The sequence below is a fragment of the Microcaecilia unicolor genome, chromosome 5 (assembly GCF_901765095.1).
Source record: "Microcaecilia unicolor chromosome 5, aMicUni1.1, whole genome shotgun sequence".
Taxonomy (NCBI): Eukaryota; Metazoa; Chordata; class Amphibia; order Gymnophiona; family Siphonopidae; genus Microcaecilia; species Microcaecilia unicolor.
Window position 1 is genome coordinate 274,147,737 of NC_044035.1, and position 14,915 is coordinate 274,162,651.

Consider the following 14,915-nt stretch of genomic DNA (forward strand, 5'->3'; position numbering starts at 1 on the left):
CTTCTCTTTCAAAAATAAGCCTGATAAGTACCTTCCTACCCAATTCTTCTTACCTCTAATTTGGAGCTCATCTCTCAGGCTTTCAGTTTATAGCTGAAATGCCAACAATAATTTTTATGCTGTTTTTCAATTTTATTTTATGATATATATCTACATATGGGAAGCTTTCAAATAAATTTAAAAAAAGCTGTCAAATAAAAAAAAACACATATAGGCAGTCATAATCATTTGCTATTGTTTTTGTATAGAAATATCTTCATTGTCTTCATAAGCAAAAAATAAAGGCATATAGTGGAATAGTGGAGCACTGAAATCCACAATACAGCATTGCAAATAACAAAGTAAACCCTGGAGCAGTGGCGTAGCCAGACCTGACATTTTGGCTGGGCCCAGAGCTAATATGGGTGGGCACTATATATATATATATATATATATATATATATATACACACACACACACACACACATTTGACACTTCTTTCTCCATGTGACTATCTACTACTACTACTACTACTACTTAGCATTTATATAGCGCTGCCAGGGTTACGCATCTGTCCTATCCAGGATCTCTCCTCTTTTGTCCTTGTTTCTATCCTCCTACATATGTTCAGCATGTGACGTCTTGGTGTCCTCTTTCCTCAATTTATGTTTAGCATCACCCCTCTCTCTCCCTATCCTATGCTTACTCCATGCCCAGTTTCTCTTCTCTGTGCCCTGTCTCTCCCTTTTCTCTTCCCTTCCTCCTGCACCCCTACCCTGGGCCCATCATTTCTCCCCTTCTCTCTCATATCCCCCCCCCCCTCCACACACACACACACACATATACATACATACATACACACATTGTGGCATATATCCTTCTTTCTCTCCATGGATCTTGTGGCTCTCTTTCTGTGGTCTCTTCCCTCTGCCCCCTTCCCTGAATCAAGCATCTTTCCTCTCTCTTCCCCTCCCATCTAGTCCCAATGGCCAGCAGCACACCTCTCTCTCTCTCTCTCTCTCACCACAAAAATGGATTCCCATCTCCACTCCTGAGTCCAGCGCCCTTCTCCCTCAAGCATCACCAGCGAGTTCACTCCACCTGTCACCTCCCTGGGTGCTCCCATCTGACCCGATCACTGGCAGCACTGCAGCTGTGACCATAGCAGACCACCCTCACCGACATCAGGATTTTCCCTGTAGGATGTCCGAGTCCCGCCTGCGCAGAAACAGGAAGTTGCGTGTTAGGAGGTGGAGCACTGCAAAGGGAACACTCGTCTATTGGCAGCCATGGCACTGGAGGCAGTCTATCACAATCACACAGCCACTGACAGCGATCAAGCCAGGTGGGAGGACCCAGGAAATTTATACCGACGCCGGGGGGGGGGGGGGGGGGGCTGTGGAACAAGGCAATTTAAGAAGCATCGATGGACTCGGGGAAAAAGGGGGAGATGGAAAGGGAAGAGAGTTGGGAAGCTGAATGGAAGATGACTGCGAATTTCCCGATGAATGCGAGATAGTTTGTCTGATGTCAGGAGTCAGTAGCTCGGGGCACCTGGGCGGGCCTGAGCTGAGATTGGATGGGCCTGGGCCCACCCAGGCCCACCCATAGCTACGCCCCTGCTCTGGAGCACTGACAAATACTTTTCGAATATAACCCTCCCCCCCCTTCACAGACCCCCTTGAAAACTCCCCAAACCACCCCCTAACTCCCCTTACATCCCTGCCCCGATCCCCTCCTAACAGAGAGAATGCAAAACCAAGGAGGTTTACTAAAACAATTATAAACCTCACAAGTTTGCTATTGTTTTCAATAGTGTCTGTGAATGTTTACGGTCACTGAATATGGTGGCAAGCTCTGCCTACTGCCTTCAGCCCAGATAATGGGCCAGATAGGCTCATGCTTTCTCCCGTGATTAAATCTCCTTGAGTACCAAGACCGTCAGAGCTGATATTCAGTGGCACTGTTAGGTTAATTGCCACTGAACATCAGCTCCAAGCCTTCTCAGGATTGTTAAGCATTGTTAAAACCTATTCTGCCCATTTAAACCACGCTGAATATTGACCCCCTTGCTTTATAAACATCAAAATTCTTTTTTTCACCCCCAAAATGCATGTACATTTTCCAAGATCCTCTAGTTTGGTTGAAAATCCATGCTTGTTTTTAGAACCAGCCAAGGTTGTTGTTATTATTGAGAAGGAGCTTAGGCTACAGGGAATAGAAACCCAGCAGAAGTAATGGCAGGGCTGCTCGCAGAGGTATGCTAGCACATATTTTTTAAGACATGGAGCTTCAGTCTTGTAACGGAGATAGCAAAATTGTAGCACCTGGGGATTTATCAGAAGCATCGCAGAAATATTTATTGACATGCCAAAGAGAAGAGGAATGTTTATGGTTTTCCTATATTCTGTGCTGGTTTCAAGAACTTAATTTAAAACATGGTCTTTATGGCACTGAGAGCAGTTCACCATTTTATGCCCTTGTAAGAACCTGTAAGGTTCTTTGTGCTTGTATTGTCAATAGTTCTTCTGCCTCCTTCACCCTCCCCAGTTTCATGCTGACACATATTTAAAGTTCACTGAAGCGTGCTTAGTCTCTGTGTCTGCATTATCCTTTGATCTAAAACATTGTATTTTATTCACTTGAAGTGCTGTAGTACAGGTTTTGGATTCAAATGTACCACAATTGCACTACAAAGGGAACTTGACTGTAGGGTCTATTTACTAAGCTATGTTAAAATCCACAGGACATGCAGGTTAAACTGCATTTTCCCTAAATCATGACACTGATAAGATGCATATTGTGGCTGCAGTGAAATGGTCACAATGAACTGAATATGGCACACATGTATATTCAGGCTGGGAAGGAGAGAGATGCTGGATACCATGGTGGGGTTAAGAAGTAGGGAATCATAGATATGCTGGGCACCATGGAGAGAGGAGAGAGTTGAGAAACAGGGAAGAAGAGAGTTGCTGGAGGCCATGGGAGCGACATGAGATGCTGAAAACCATGGGAGTGACATATGATGCTGGATTATGGAATGGTAGGAAAGTGAATTGGAGATGATGGAATTGGGGGCAGAATTGTAGGTGAATTGAAGGTGGAACTTGGGCCCACAAATAAAAAGGTATTCTACTGCCCTATTGTTCCACTGGTCAGTCCACCTCTGGATTTCAGACTGCTATGTTCTCAGTTTACTTCTGGTTGGCAGAAAAGAGGCGAAATATCTGATAATCTCCTTCTCCTTGACTCGTACTGGTTTAGTCGACAGGGCCCAATCTTTTAAGACCTATACATCAATCTTTGCTGAGCTTACTACCTTTGAATTAAATGTTTTTACAACCTCCTGAGAATATCTGAATGATTTTTGTGATTTTTCACCCTTCTGGTTTGGTTATCATACTTTACCTATGAATGGGATTTTAAGATTACATGAATCCCTTGTTTGCTAGACATTCTTCCTTTAGCTTTGCACTTACATCTGGAAAAGAGATCTTTGTAGTCTGCATTGGTCTAATAATAGATTTTGACTTATTAGCAAATGTAGGTCAGCAATCTTCTGAATAACCTCTATAAAATAAAATGGAAAAAATATCACTCCCTAATTGACTGTGAAGCAAGTGTGTGGCAGAATTATGTTTCTTTCTTTGATGATCTAAACCATGATGGTGATGTTATATTTTAAACAACTATTTATTTATTAAATTGATTTGGATTTGGCTTACACTTTTTTCAGCTGTAGTTCCAGGTGAGTTATATTCAGCTAAAGTAGGTATTTCCTGTCTCTGGATGATTTATAATCTAAATTGGTACCTGAGGCAAGGGAGGATTACGGGGCACTTTTAGTAAGCCATGGTAGGGTAGCGTGCGGCAAAACAGCACTACCACAGGGCATACCCAGGCACCATGCAGTAGTTTTGTGTTTGCCATGCGGCATTTCCCGCACCAGAAAATATTTTTTCTATATTCTAGCACAGGGGCACGGTGTAGGCATGCCCTGCAGTAATCGGCCATCGATGCACGCTATCTGATTACAGCAAGGTTAGCACATCAACCCTTACCATCTACTAAATAGATGTCGGTAAGGACTCAGGCAGTAAATTGCACGCGCCAATATTTTTATTGGCCCATGGCCATTTATGACTTCCATTTAAAATAATGGAAATTCTGGCTACAGTAACAAGTGATCTAGACCCATGGCAATTTATGCACCCACACTACCACATGCCACATTTTACCGCAGCTTTGTAAAAAGACCCCTTAGTTATATGCCCAAGGTCACAAGGAGCCACAGTGGGATTTGAGATGGACTTCCCTGGTTCTCAGCCCACTATTCTAACTATTAGGCTACTCCTCCATTATGTTTAGTAATCTGTCATGAAACACCTATCCACCCACCTGGGGTTACCCTGTGGCCACTTAGAGGGTCTATGTACAGCATAGCTCAGGTCCACCTGCACCTGCCACTTGTGCTCTACACTAGCACCCTCCTCCCACCAACTGGGTCCCAACTGCCTCTGGGCGAGTCTCCCACTCTCAAACTATCCCCTATGATTTCTAGGTTACTGGGGCCACATTCCCAGTGGTACCACAGTTCCTAGAAAGCACCCACAGACCCAACACACAAACCACCAGGATTCTTTATCAGTCCAGACAGCAGAGTTAAAAAACTGAAAACTGTTTATTGTCTTAAAATTGAACAGTGAAACATAAAAAGTACAAACAGCAAACAATAACAGGTAACTGAAATATGGAACGATTATAAAACTATTTAAACATTTGTTTACTTTCTATAAAATACCTGGGAAGATCAGGGCATATAACTGTTCACAGAGCCTCAGCAAAGAGATCCTACTCTCTTTTTTTCCTGGTTAAGTCTGGGGAAACAGCCAGTAAAATCCAAATGGAATGAGCTCCTAAGCCAATCAGAGCCCAGAGCAACAACGTTTGAAAATAGCTGGTTACATCCCTGCAGGCACTTCCTATTATCTGTGTGCTAACTAAAAGAAGGAACAGTCATTCCTCTGTAACAGTTTTAAACATAAACATGCACCACCTGCTGGCCAAACTACAGAAATACACTTCAAGAAATGCCCAATACATTTTACAGGCTTAAAACACACTGTTCTGTCTCAGGGGGTCTTTTACTAAAGCTTAACTGTGGCAGGGCCCATAGGAATAAAATGGGCCCTGGTGCAGATAACTCAAGCTAAACATTAGTAAAAGATCCCCATAATCTCATAAAGAAAACTGAAAAAAAGAACATCATAAATTGGTTCGACCCAACTATGCCCCAGATGCTGTACAGCCATACAGTATCCTCAGATTTTATATATGTTGTCCAAAATTGGGCATACAAATTTGGGTGCGAATTCCAGATCTGCATGCAAACTAATTAATGAACTGTTAAAAATCAATATTTGTTGTTTCCTGACACTTATTTGAAGTTATGCATGGATCGATCCTGCATCCTATTCTATAACACTTCCCGATGTCTAACTTTGCGTACATTTACCAAATTCCGCCCTATGTATTTATGCTTATTTAAAACTTGCTATATTACTCTTTCTTAGACATCCGAATGGTTTATAGCACAGTTTTATTCAGCTCAAAACTTCACTGACTAGGGGGATGCAAAAGTCCTTGAGTTTTGGGGGTTGTTTTTCAATTGTTCATCAATAAATATAATTTTTAACATCAGTCTTGGCTGGCCTGTTAAATGCTCAGCTACAGTTTCTCTTTCTGATACTAAGATTTTGCAGTACTGCCTCACCATTCAAATCCCTGTGTCTCATCTGTTTTTGTTTTCCCCTTCTAGCATTACAGTCATGGCTGATCAACCTTAATTAACCCTTCATGGCATTCTGCAAAATACAGGAAGTGTTTCCAAAATAGAATAGAATTAGTAGCACGTTAAACATTAAAGAGGTTAATTAATGATGTTTGGCAGTGAATTAGTTGGTGCATTATGTAAACTTTCATTAAAGGACTGTAATGTAAAGTTCATGTGCACCAGGGCAGGAAAAATTCACAATGCACACCTTTCTATAATGTCTTTGTATTCCCTGGAGCTTGATTTCAATCATGGTGACAGATGTGCATAGTTTCAAAACTTCAGTCTTGAAATTAGCACCTGGGGTATGATGAATACAGGAAACCATTTATTCATTCCTTTTTTTTAATGCACACTGTAACTTCTGAAGTTTAGAAAATATAAATACATTTGTACCTAATTGACCATATAATATACATGTTTTTCCCCTAGCTATATAAATCTAGGTTACGGATCATTGTTCCTATGGACTGTGTCAGCAGATTGACTTCCTGAGTCGTTCACCTATATTTCTGAAAGGTTAAACTGTTATAAGCTCTTCTTTTAATTGGGGAGAACTTTGATTTGCTCAGTACTTCATTTTAGAATTTTACAAACATTTACCTATATTTGACAAAATTAACAATTATGACTATCAAAATGTGTTTAAGTTTTAGTGGATTCAAATTTTCAAAACCAGTCATTGAAATTCAGAAAGTCAGAAAGACCTCATCAAGCCAGAAAGATTTAGGGGCCCTTTTACTAAAGGGTTGCCGCACAACAACCCGGAACTACTGCCAGCCCAATGCAGCTGCCGGCAGTAGTTCTGCCTCCAGCGCATGCCATTTCTGGTGCTACTGGATTTTTACAAAATATATACCACTGAGGTAGCGCAGGAGCCCTTACACCACCTCAATGGGTGGCAGTAAGTGCTCCCTTCCTTATATGGCCATGCGGTAAATACAAGCTTAACACATGGCCATGTGTTTTGGGGGGCTTTTTACCCGCTGCAGTAAAAAAGGTCTCTGGCACGTGACAAAAACGGCTGCCGCCACTCCCACAGGACCCTTTTACTGTAGCTTGGTAAAAGGACCATGTAGTACATGCAATGATTAGCATGCGCTAAATGATAAGATGTTCATAGGAATATAATGGGTGTCATCATTTAACACACACATAGTACATAGTAGATGACGGCAGAAAAAGACCTACACGGTCCATCCAGTCTGCCCAACAAGATAACTCATATGTGCTAATTTTGTGTATACCCTACTTTGATTTCTACCTGTGTTCTTCAGGGCACAGACCGTATAAGTCTGCCCAGCACTATCCCCGCCTCCCAACCACCAGCCCCGCCTCCCAACCACCGGCTCTGGCACAGACCGTATAAGTCTGCCCAGCATTATCCAGGATCCATTAGACATTTAGGGCCCCTTTTACCAAGCTGCGGTAAAAGGGGCCCTGCGGTAGCATTAGTATGTGGATTTGCTGCACGCCAAGGCTCCTTTTGCCACAGTGGGTAAAATACCAAAAAGAAAAAAGGAAACAGCTGTGTGGTAAATAAACACTCGCCATGCGGCCATTTCCAGGACAGCCCTTACCGCTATTTAAGAGGTGGTAGGGGCAGCATGTGGCACTGCCCAATTACTGCCGGGTAAGCCATGTTTACTACTTGACTTTTGGATGTTTTTCCCAAAACGTCCAAATTCAGATTTTAGATGTTGTATTGAAAATGCCCATCCATATATCCTAACATTTACATCTACATTCAAATAGGTATAAATCATAGATTTAATCTAGCTGTCATTTCAGTGGTTTATCTCTAGTTTATAAAGACATATATGTACCTACACGGCACTCATTTTCAAAGCAGGTGGATATCTCAAAATGGCCAAAAAAGTCCATCTGCCAAAAACATCCAAATCTTGATTTTCAAAAAGCAGAACATGGACATTTTACACTGTAGTTCATCCAGATAGCAAGGGGGTGCATTGGAGACATGTTTGGGGTGGGGCTAGGGCAAGCTCAAAATTAGGATGTCTGTTAGCGATAATGGAACAGGAAGAAACGTCCAAGATGAAAAAAGAAGAACATTTTTATCGAGACCTTTTTCAAAAATGTCCAGGATACAAAAAAGGTGCCCTGATTAAGCAACTGACCACTGGAGGGATGAAGGCATAACCCCTTCTTAATCTCCCAGTGATTACTGACCCCTCCCATCCCCCTAAGAAGTGAAAGTGACAGTGAATACCAGGCTCTGACAGTATTATGGCCTCTCCTAATAGAGCAGCAAGCAAGTGTGAGGAGTATCCTAGTGGACAGTGCAGTGGACTTTGACTAATGGGGCCCAGGTGTAACTCCCACTTTAACCAGGGCCGTGCCAACGCGGTAAGCGAGGTAAGCGTGGCAGGGGGGCGCCGTCCTCTGGGGGGCGCCCCGCCGCGCCATGCTTGCCTCGCCCTCCCGCTCCCATGTCCCAACTGCCCGCCCTCTTCTCCCCCCAACAAAATCTCTTCTAAATTTACCTCCATCCGGCTGCCAGGGCAGTGAACGGCGCAGCATCAGTGAAGGAGGCGGCGCTCCCGACGTCTCTACTAGTCTTCCCTTCGCTCAATGTCCCGCCTTCTTCTGACGTCAGAAGAAGGCGGGACATTGAGCAAAGGGAAGACTAGTAGAGACGTCGGGAGCGCCGCCTCCTTCACTGACGCTGCGCCGTTTGCTGCTCTGCCAGCCGGACGGAGGTAAATTTAAAAGAGATTTTGTTGGGGGGAGAAGAGGGCGGGCAGTTGGGACATGGGAGCGGGAGGGCAGGGGAGAGAGGACAGCGATCATCTTCAGGGGGGGGCACGCTCCAACCGCTTGTCTGCGGGGGGGGGGTGCCACCCGATCCCTTGCGGGGGGGGGGGGGCACCACAGACCCTTGGCACGGCCCTGACTTTAACACTTTTATTTCTGTAGAAATATGTGAGCCCTCCTAGAACATAGAAAAACCTACTTTGCTTGAATTCATAAAACAACTGAAAGCGTGATGGCTATTGTAGGTACAGTAGGTTTTTATCAGTTCCTGGAGGGCTCACAATAACATATAAAAGAATTAAGTTGGGATTTGTACCTGGTTCCTGTTGTTTAAAGTCCACTGCACTGACCACTAGGCTACCCCTCTGCAGGGGTGTGTAGCCATTTTTGTACAAATGATGCCAGACAGATGTTTTTGTGCCTACTTTTTGGGCGTTCATATTTTGGATGTTTCGTTTTTGGAAAATAGCTGCTCATTTTGGAGGTTTTCAGTGCAAGAACATCCTTCTCACGTATTTTCATTCAGGAAATCCCAACGTTTTTCTTGTTCGAAAATGGCTGTGAGTTGTATGGGTTGGGGGGGGGGGGTGTTGGATGTTATGAGCAGGAAGTCCCAATTCTGACTTTTGGACATTCTTATGAAAATGCCCCTCCACATCCTATATAATAATTCTCACCTCCAACGTTCTGACTTGCTGCCTGGGACTGTGGCTCATTCCGAGTTGGTCTGCTAGGCTCCGTAGTTCAGGCTGACATCACCGTAGCCATTATGATGTCAACTTCAGAACCCGGGGGGAAAAAAACATGTGTCACAGCTGATCCATGTCCAGAGGAGGGTCGCTGGACATGGGTGGCTGCAGGGGGGCAGAGGGTCGCTGGACATGAGTGGGTGGAGGGGGGCAGGGGAGAGAGGAGGTTCGCTGGACATGGGTGGCTGCAGTGGGCGCTGGGGGAGAGGAGGGTCGCTGGACATGGGTGGCTGCAGGGGAGCCGAGGAAAACCTTGCTAGCGCCCATTTCATTTGTGTCAGAAATGGGCCTTTTTTACTAGTGTCTTTATAAAATAGTCTAGAAATAGATGCCCATGTGGCCTTCTCACATAGGTTACCTTCCCACATAGGTAACCCAGAGTAAGAGCATGAAATTGGATGATGTTGCCTATCCTTAAAGTATTCAATTTCTCTAGAACATTGTAGTTTAAGCAGTCCTGTTTATTCACCTAAAGAAAGGTAATGGTTAATCTCATTCAAATGACACCAAATTGCTTCAAATTTCAAATATAGTAGGACTGGCTGAGATTTTACAAATGCTTATTTTTTATTGAGGTGAATCCCCTGTGTGCTTAAATCCTATGAAATCAGGGTTGTATAATTTCCATATAAAACACTGTAAGAGTGGAAGGCATTTGAAATAAATTACTTCTCCCAATACATTCCCTTACTCTGCCCAGTCTCCAAACACAAACCTTTTCTTAATACTAAATTATGAAATCAGGACTATAAAAAGAAAATCTGAAGCATCCTCTTTTTGAAATAAATTTAAGTCATACAGTTTCCCTGTATTAATTGGCTCTGTTTTCAAATATCTCTAATTATTAGGCTGCAGGTGTCTCTAATCACAGGGCCTTCCTGCTGGCATACATTCAAGGACAGTCAGCCATGATGGTTAATTCAACAGATGGCAAGATACTATAGCTCACTGTTTGATCTTTTCAGTGGCTTCACAGACCCCTGAAAGTAGTTAGTGGTAATCATTTCCTCCGTTTAACCACAGGGTCTTCTATATCATTCTCTAGCCAATGATAAAAGGTACTTTTATCTGAAATCCCTTTGACTCCTTTTTTTAATGGTAATTCTTGCTCAAGATGTTCAGTTCAAGAAGTGTACTGCTAAACTGGTTAGCAAATAATTTAAGTTGAGCAAATGCTTTCTGTGTAATATAAAAGAAGACAGATGTTTTCAAAATTATATACTTCATATTTCTAAAAAATGAACTCTCTAGACGTGACTTTAAAGCTTTAAAGTAATACTTGCTCTTTTGGGTAAAATGAAATTCAAAGGGCAGACTTACTTGTGTTTTGAAAACAGAATGAGTGTTAGTAATAATTGATTCCTAACCACTATAACCATCCTGGACTTGAACACACTTGTGTGTTTCTTGGCAAATGCAACAGTCATTCTCCATTTGTAACCTAATCCCATAATATATCCTGTGTTCTGCTTTAACTATCCTCACATTGATCTTGCAGTTTACAGCAACCAAAGCTTAAGTCTGAATTCTTCACCTGCAACATATGGGCTCAACTGGATCCATATTTGGGACTTACAAACAAACATCTCAGCAAAAGATATTCAGCATATTTGGCATATCTAGATAATCACATCCTGTGTTCAATTGCAACTATGGTCCTGTGTGGAAACAATTAAGAACATAATTACTAGGTATATAGGTAAACTTGGCTTAATGGGGAAAGCCAGCATGAATTTAGTAAAAGGATGTTGTGTCGTTTTATTCAAATTTTTTGAGGGTGTAAATAAGCATAGGGATAATGGTCAACCCAACTGATATAATTAGAGCTTCTGATTTTAGGATGTAACCAAAAAAAAAAAACCCTCCAGTGTGAAAAAACAAAAGAGAATACATTGGGGCCCTTTACTGAGCCATGGTAAAATCTGGGCTTAGCACATGCTAATGTGGGGCTTTCCCATGCACTAAGCCCAGATTTTGCTGCAGGCCCCACGTGCTAAGCCTGGATTTACAGCAGCAATATATTAAGGCGTTTTCCAATTTGTTTTTTGCAGGTCCTGCATTAATTTTCCATTAGTGCATGGGACTTGCAAAAAAAAAAAAAAATAAGACAGGAGTGCTTACCGCCTCTTATTTAGGAGCAGCTAAGTGCTCCCATGTTAAGTCCACATTATCCAGTTATCACGCACTAATGCGAGCATGCTACCTGTATAACACATTCATGCCCATTCCCAAAATATTCAAAATTTAATATCACATGATTAGTGCAGGCTGACAGGCAAATTACCTTTTTTTCCTGTATTAGGCTTAATGCAGTTTAGTAAAAAGGACCATTGATAGGTTTTTATTGGATAAACACTAGAAAATACCTACTTCCCCTGTTACTTTTAACCTGTCCTGCTTGACTGCTTTTGTGGGTGAAGATGAAATCCATAATTCACTCTACACAAAGAATATCTCTCCAATATTCAAAAACATTTAACAGGCAAGATCGGCCCCTGGCCTGTTAAATGCCCCTAAACTGGCTATCTGGCAATATTCAGCAGCAGATAGTCAGCTATCTCCCGCTGAATATCATCGGTTAGCAGCTAGTGGAAAGCCATTTATATCAGCTGATATAACCGGCTATCCATCGATTTTACAGTTCCATTTTAGCAGCTATATTTGGCTACATGAATAGGTAGGATATCTCTGGTTGGTTTAAACATAAACGGCTAAGTTTGAATATTGACTTAGCTGGTTATGTTCAAACCAGCTAAAACTTAACCAGATATTCAATGCCAGTCACCGAAAACAGCCCAGCATTGAATATGTGGGTTTAGCACTGACCGCGGGAGTTAGCCGGAGTATCTCATAAGTACATAAGTACATCAGTATTGCCATACTGGGACAGACGAAAGGTCCATCAATGTTTCCAACAGTGGCCAATGCAGATCACAAATACCTGGCAAGATCCCCAAAAAGTACAAAACATTTTATACTGCTTATCCCAGAAATAGTGGATTTTCCCCAAGTCCAATTTAATAATTTTTATGCACTTTTCCTTTAGGAAGCCATCCAAACCTTTTTTAAACTCTGTTAAGCTAACCGCCTTTACCACATTCTTTGGCAACAAATTCCAGAATTTAATTACACGCTGACTGAAGAAACATTTTCTCAGATTCATTTTAAATTTACTACTTCGTAGCTTCATCGCATGCCCCCTAGTCCTAGTATTTACAGTAGTATCTCCTGTGGTCTGAATATCGGCCCTAGATATATATTTTTTTAGAATAGGAACTTTTTCAGATTATTTTCATTAACTTGTTGCTCAATATGAAGAAAACCCCATTTTTTAACATTTATAAAAACACTCGAAATGATGATATTGTGGTGGTTAATTTAATATCCCTATTCATTAATTTTACATGCAAATATCTCGCACACATATAGAAAACCCAGTTCTAGAAAACCAGTATTTGCACATGTAAATTACAAATACATGCATATGGCAAGGGGACCTGGATTGGGTGAGGCAAGGTGGAGCTAGTGGGGGGCCAAAAAATATACATGTAGTTCCCATTTCATAAGGAGAATGCATGACTATGATCTCCAGTATCAACATCATGATTAACACCTGCTCCCTGGAATTTCCAGGTTTTGTGGGCAGCACTCTGTAAGAGAGATTAGGGAAGGTCAACCCCCCTTAATCTCACATTGCTTTTCCCCATGAAATCAGTAGTGTTACATAATTATGGGCTTCGTACCTAATTGGGAGAACGTAGATTTCCAAAATTGTAGACACGTATCTAAGCGTTGGCACTTCTACGTTATGTTCTGAAATACCAATCTATACAAGTAAATGGAGGAGTGGCCTAATGGGAAGCTTGGTTCGAATCCCACTGTTGTTCCGAGTGATCTTAGGCAAATCCATACAATCTAAGGGCTTTGTCTACAAAGCAGTGCTACTTATTTGCATGTACTGAATGTGAGAAAGCCCATGCCAATTGAATGGGCTTCTTCAAATTCAGCGTACTGCTAATTGATAGGACCACTTTGTAAAAGGAGCCCTTAGATTGTAAGCTCTCTGGGGACAGGAAAATGGCAACTGTACCTGACCTTCAGCTACAACTGAAATAGGTGTGTAGTAAATCCAAACTTGTATGTGCATGTTGCAGTGTTGCCTCCATTGGTGTTTTAAACATTGACAATTCTAAAATGGGCGCTGCCATAGCACATAACCATCACATACACATTCATTCGTGTATTTTACAAAAGGATCTATGTCTGCAGATTATTTTATAACATACTACTGAAATTTGACATGTCTCAGCATGAATATCTTAATTCTGATGTGCCAACTTGCACATTCAATATGAAGGGTATTCACTATTATCAACACACTTGTGTTTAAAAGAGGAAACGGTCACAGATCACGGTCGAGATCCAGAGCAACACAGAGACTGACTGACTAAGTTAAGTTCCTATTATTTAGAACTGTGTATTAAGTCACGAGTCAACATATCATACTACTATATCACGGAGGCTTTTGCCGATGATGTAGAAGTCCAGCTCCTTTTAGAGTACTGTAAAAATCTAGGAGCTTCTTGAGGCTTTTCCTCCCTTAAACACAAGTATGTTGATAATAGTGAATACCCTTGATATTGAATGTGCAAGTTGGCAATTTAGGGAATTCTTCCTCATCACCGAGTCTTTAGTTTAATTTTGATGTGTACATTCTATTTGCCTTCACAAGCAATTGATTGAGCACTAATTTAAGATGAAAATCACAACCTACATAAGCCTGTGCATTCTTGTTGAATTGTAATCTACTTTTTTATGTGGAAAGTGTTGAAAAAATTTCCAAGTGAAAGGTAACAGAAAGAAATTGTCAGATTTGTCGAGGATGTAATCAGTAAGTTTTAGTCTCAGGCTTTGGTCTGATGATCACTGTATTGAGGTCAAGTAGGATTTTTTTTTCCCATCAAGGTTTGAGTCACAAAATTTTTTTCTTCTTCTGGATAACAAGTAATTTCTCAAATGTGGTTAACTGAAGGACAGTTGAACAAACTCAGTAGACTGATATCTTGTTTTAGCTAAACTAACTGCCAGTTTGACATGACATTCACAAGATTACACTCCTTTAATTTATAGGAAAAGGTTATGCCATCATTGAACTTTGAGGAGGAGGGGAAAAGGGATGGAAGGTTCAGATCATTAATTTAAAAAAAACCTTTTCCATTTCTTATTTTAGCATCCTATTTCCAATGGTTTCTTTCTAGTATGAAAAATTGTCAGTAATGAATGATAGGAAAGATTCCCTTAATCTTTATCAGTAAGAAGAAAAAAAGAATGGAAGCGAGGGGGGAGATATTTTATAATCTATACAAAGCCCTGTGACTTAAATTGTTGCCTGGTTTACTTCAACAGATTTCCTTTGGTGCTGTTTGTTGGTAGAGTTATTGAGGGTTCTGGTTCAGAGTTTTGAAAGCTGTCTTGGGTCACGATTAAATCCAGTGTTCTTTTGCTGGAAGATGCTGCTTGTCATTCATGACTTCAAATACAGAAAATGAGTAGCATACATGCGGAGCATAATATGTGGA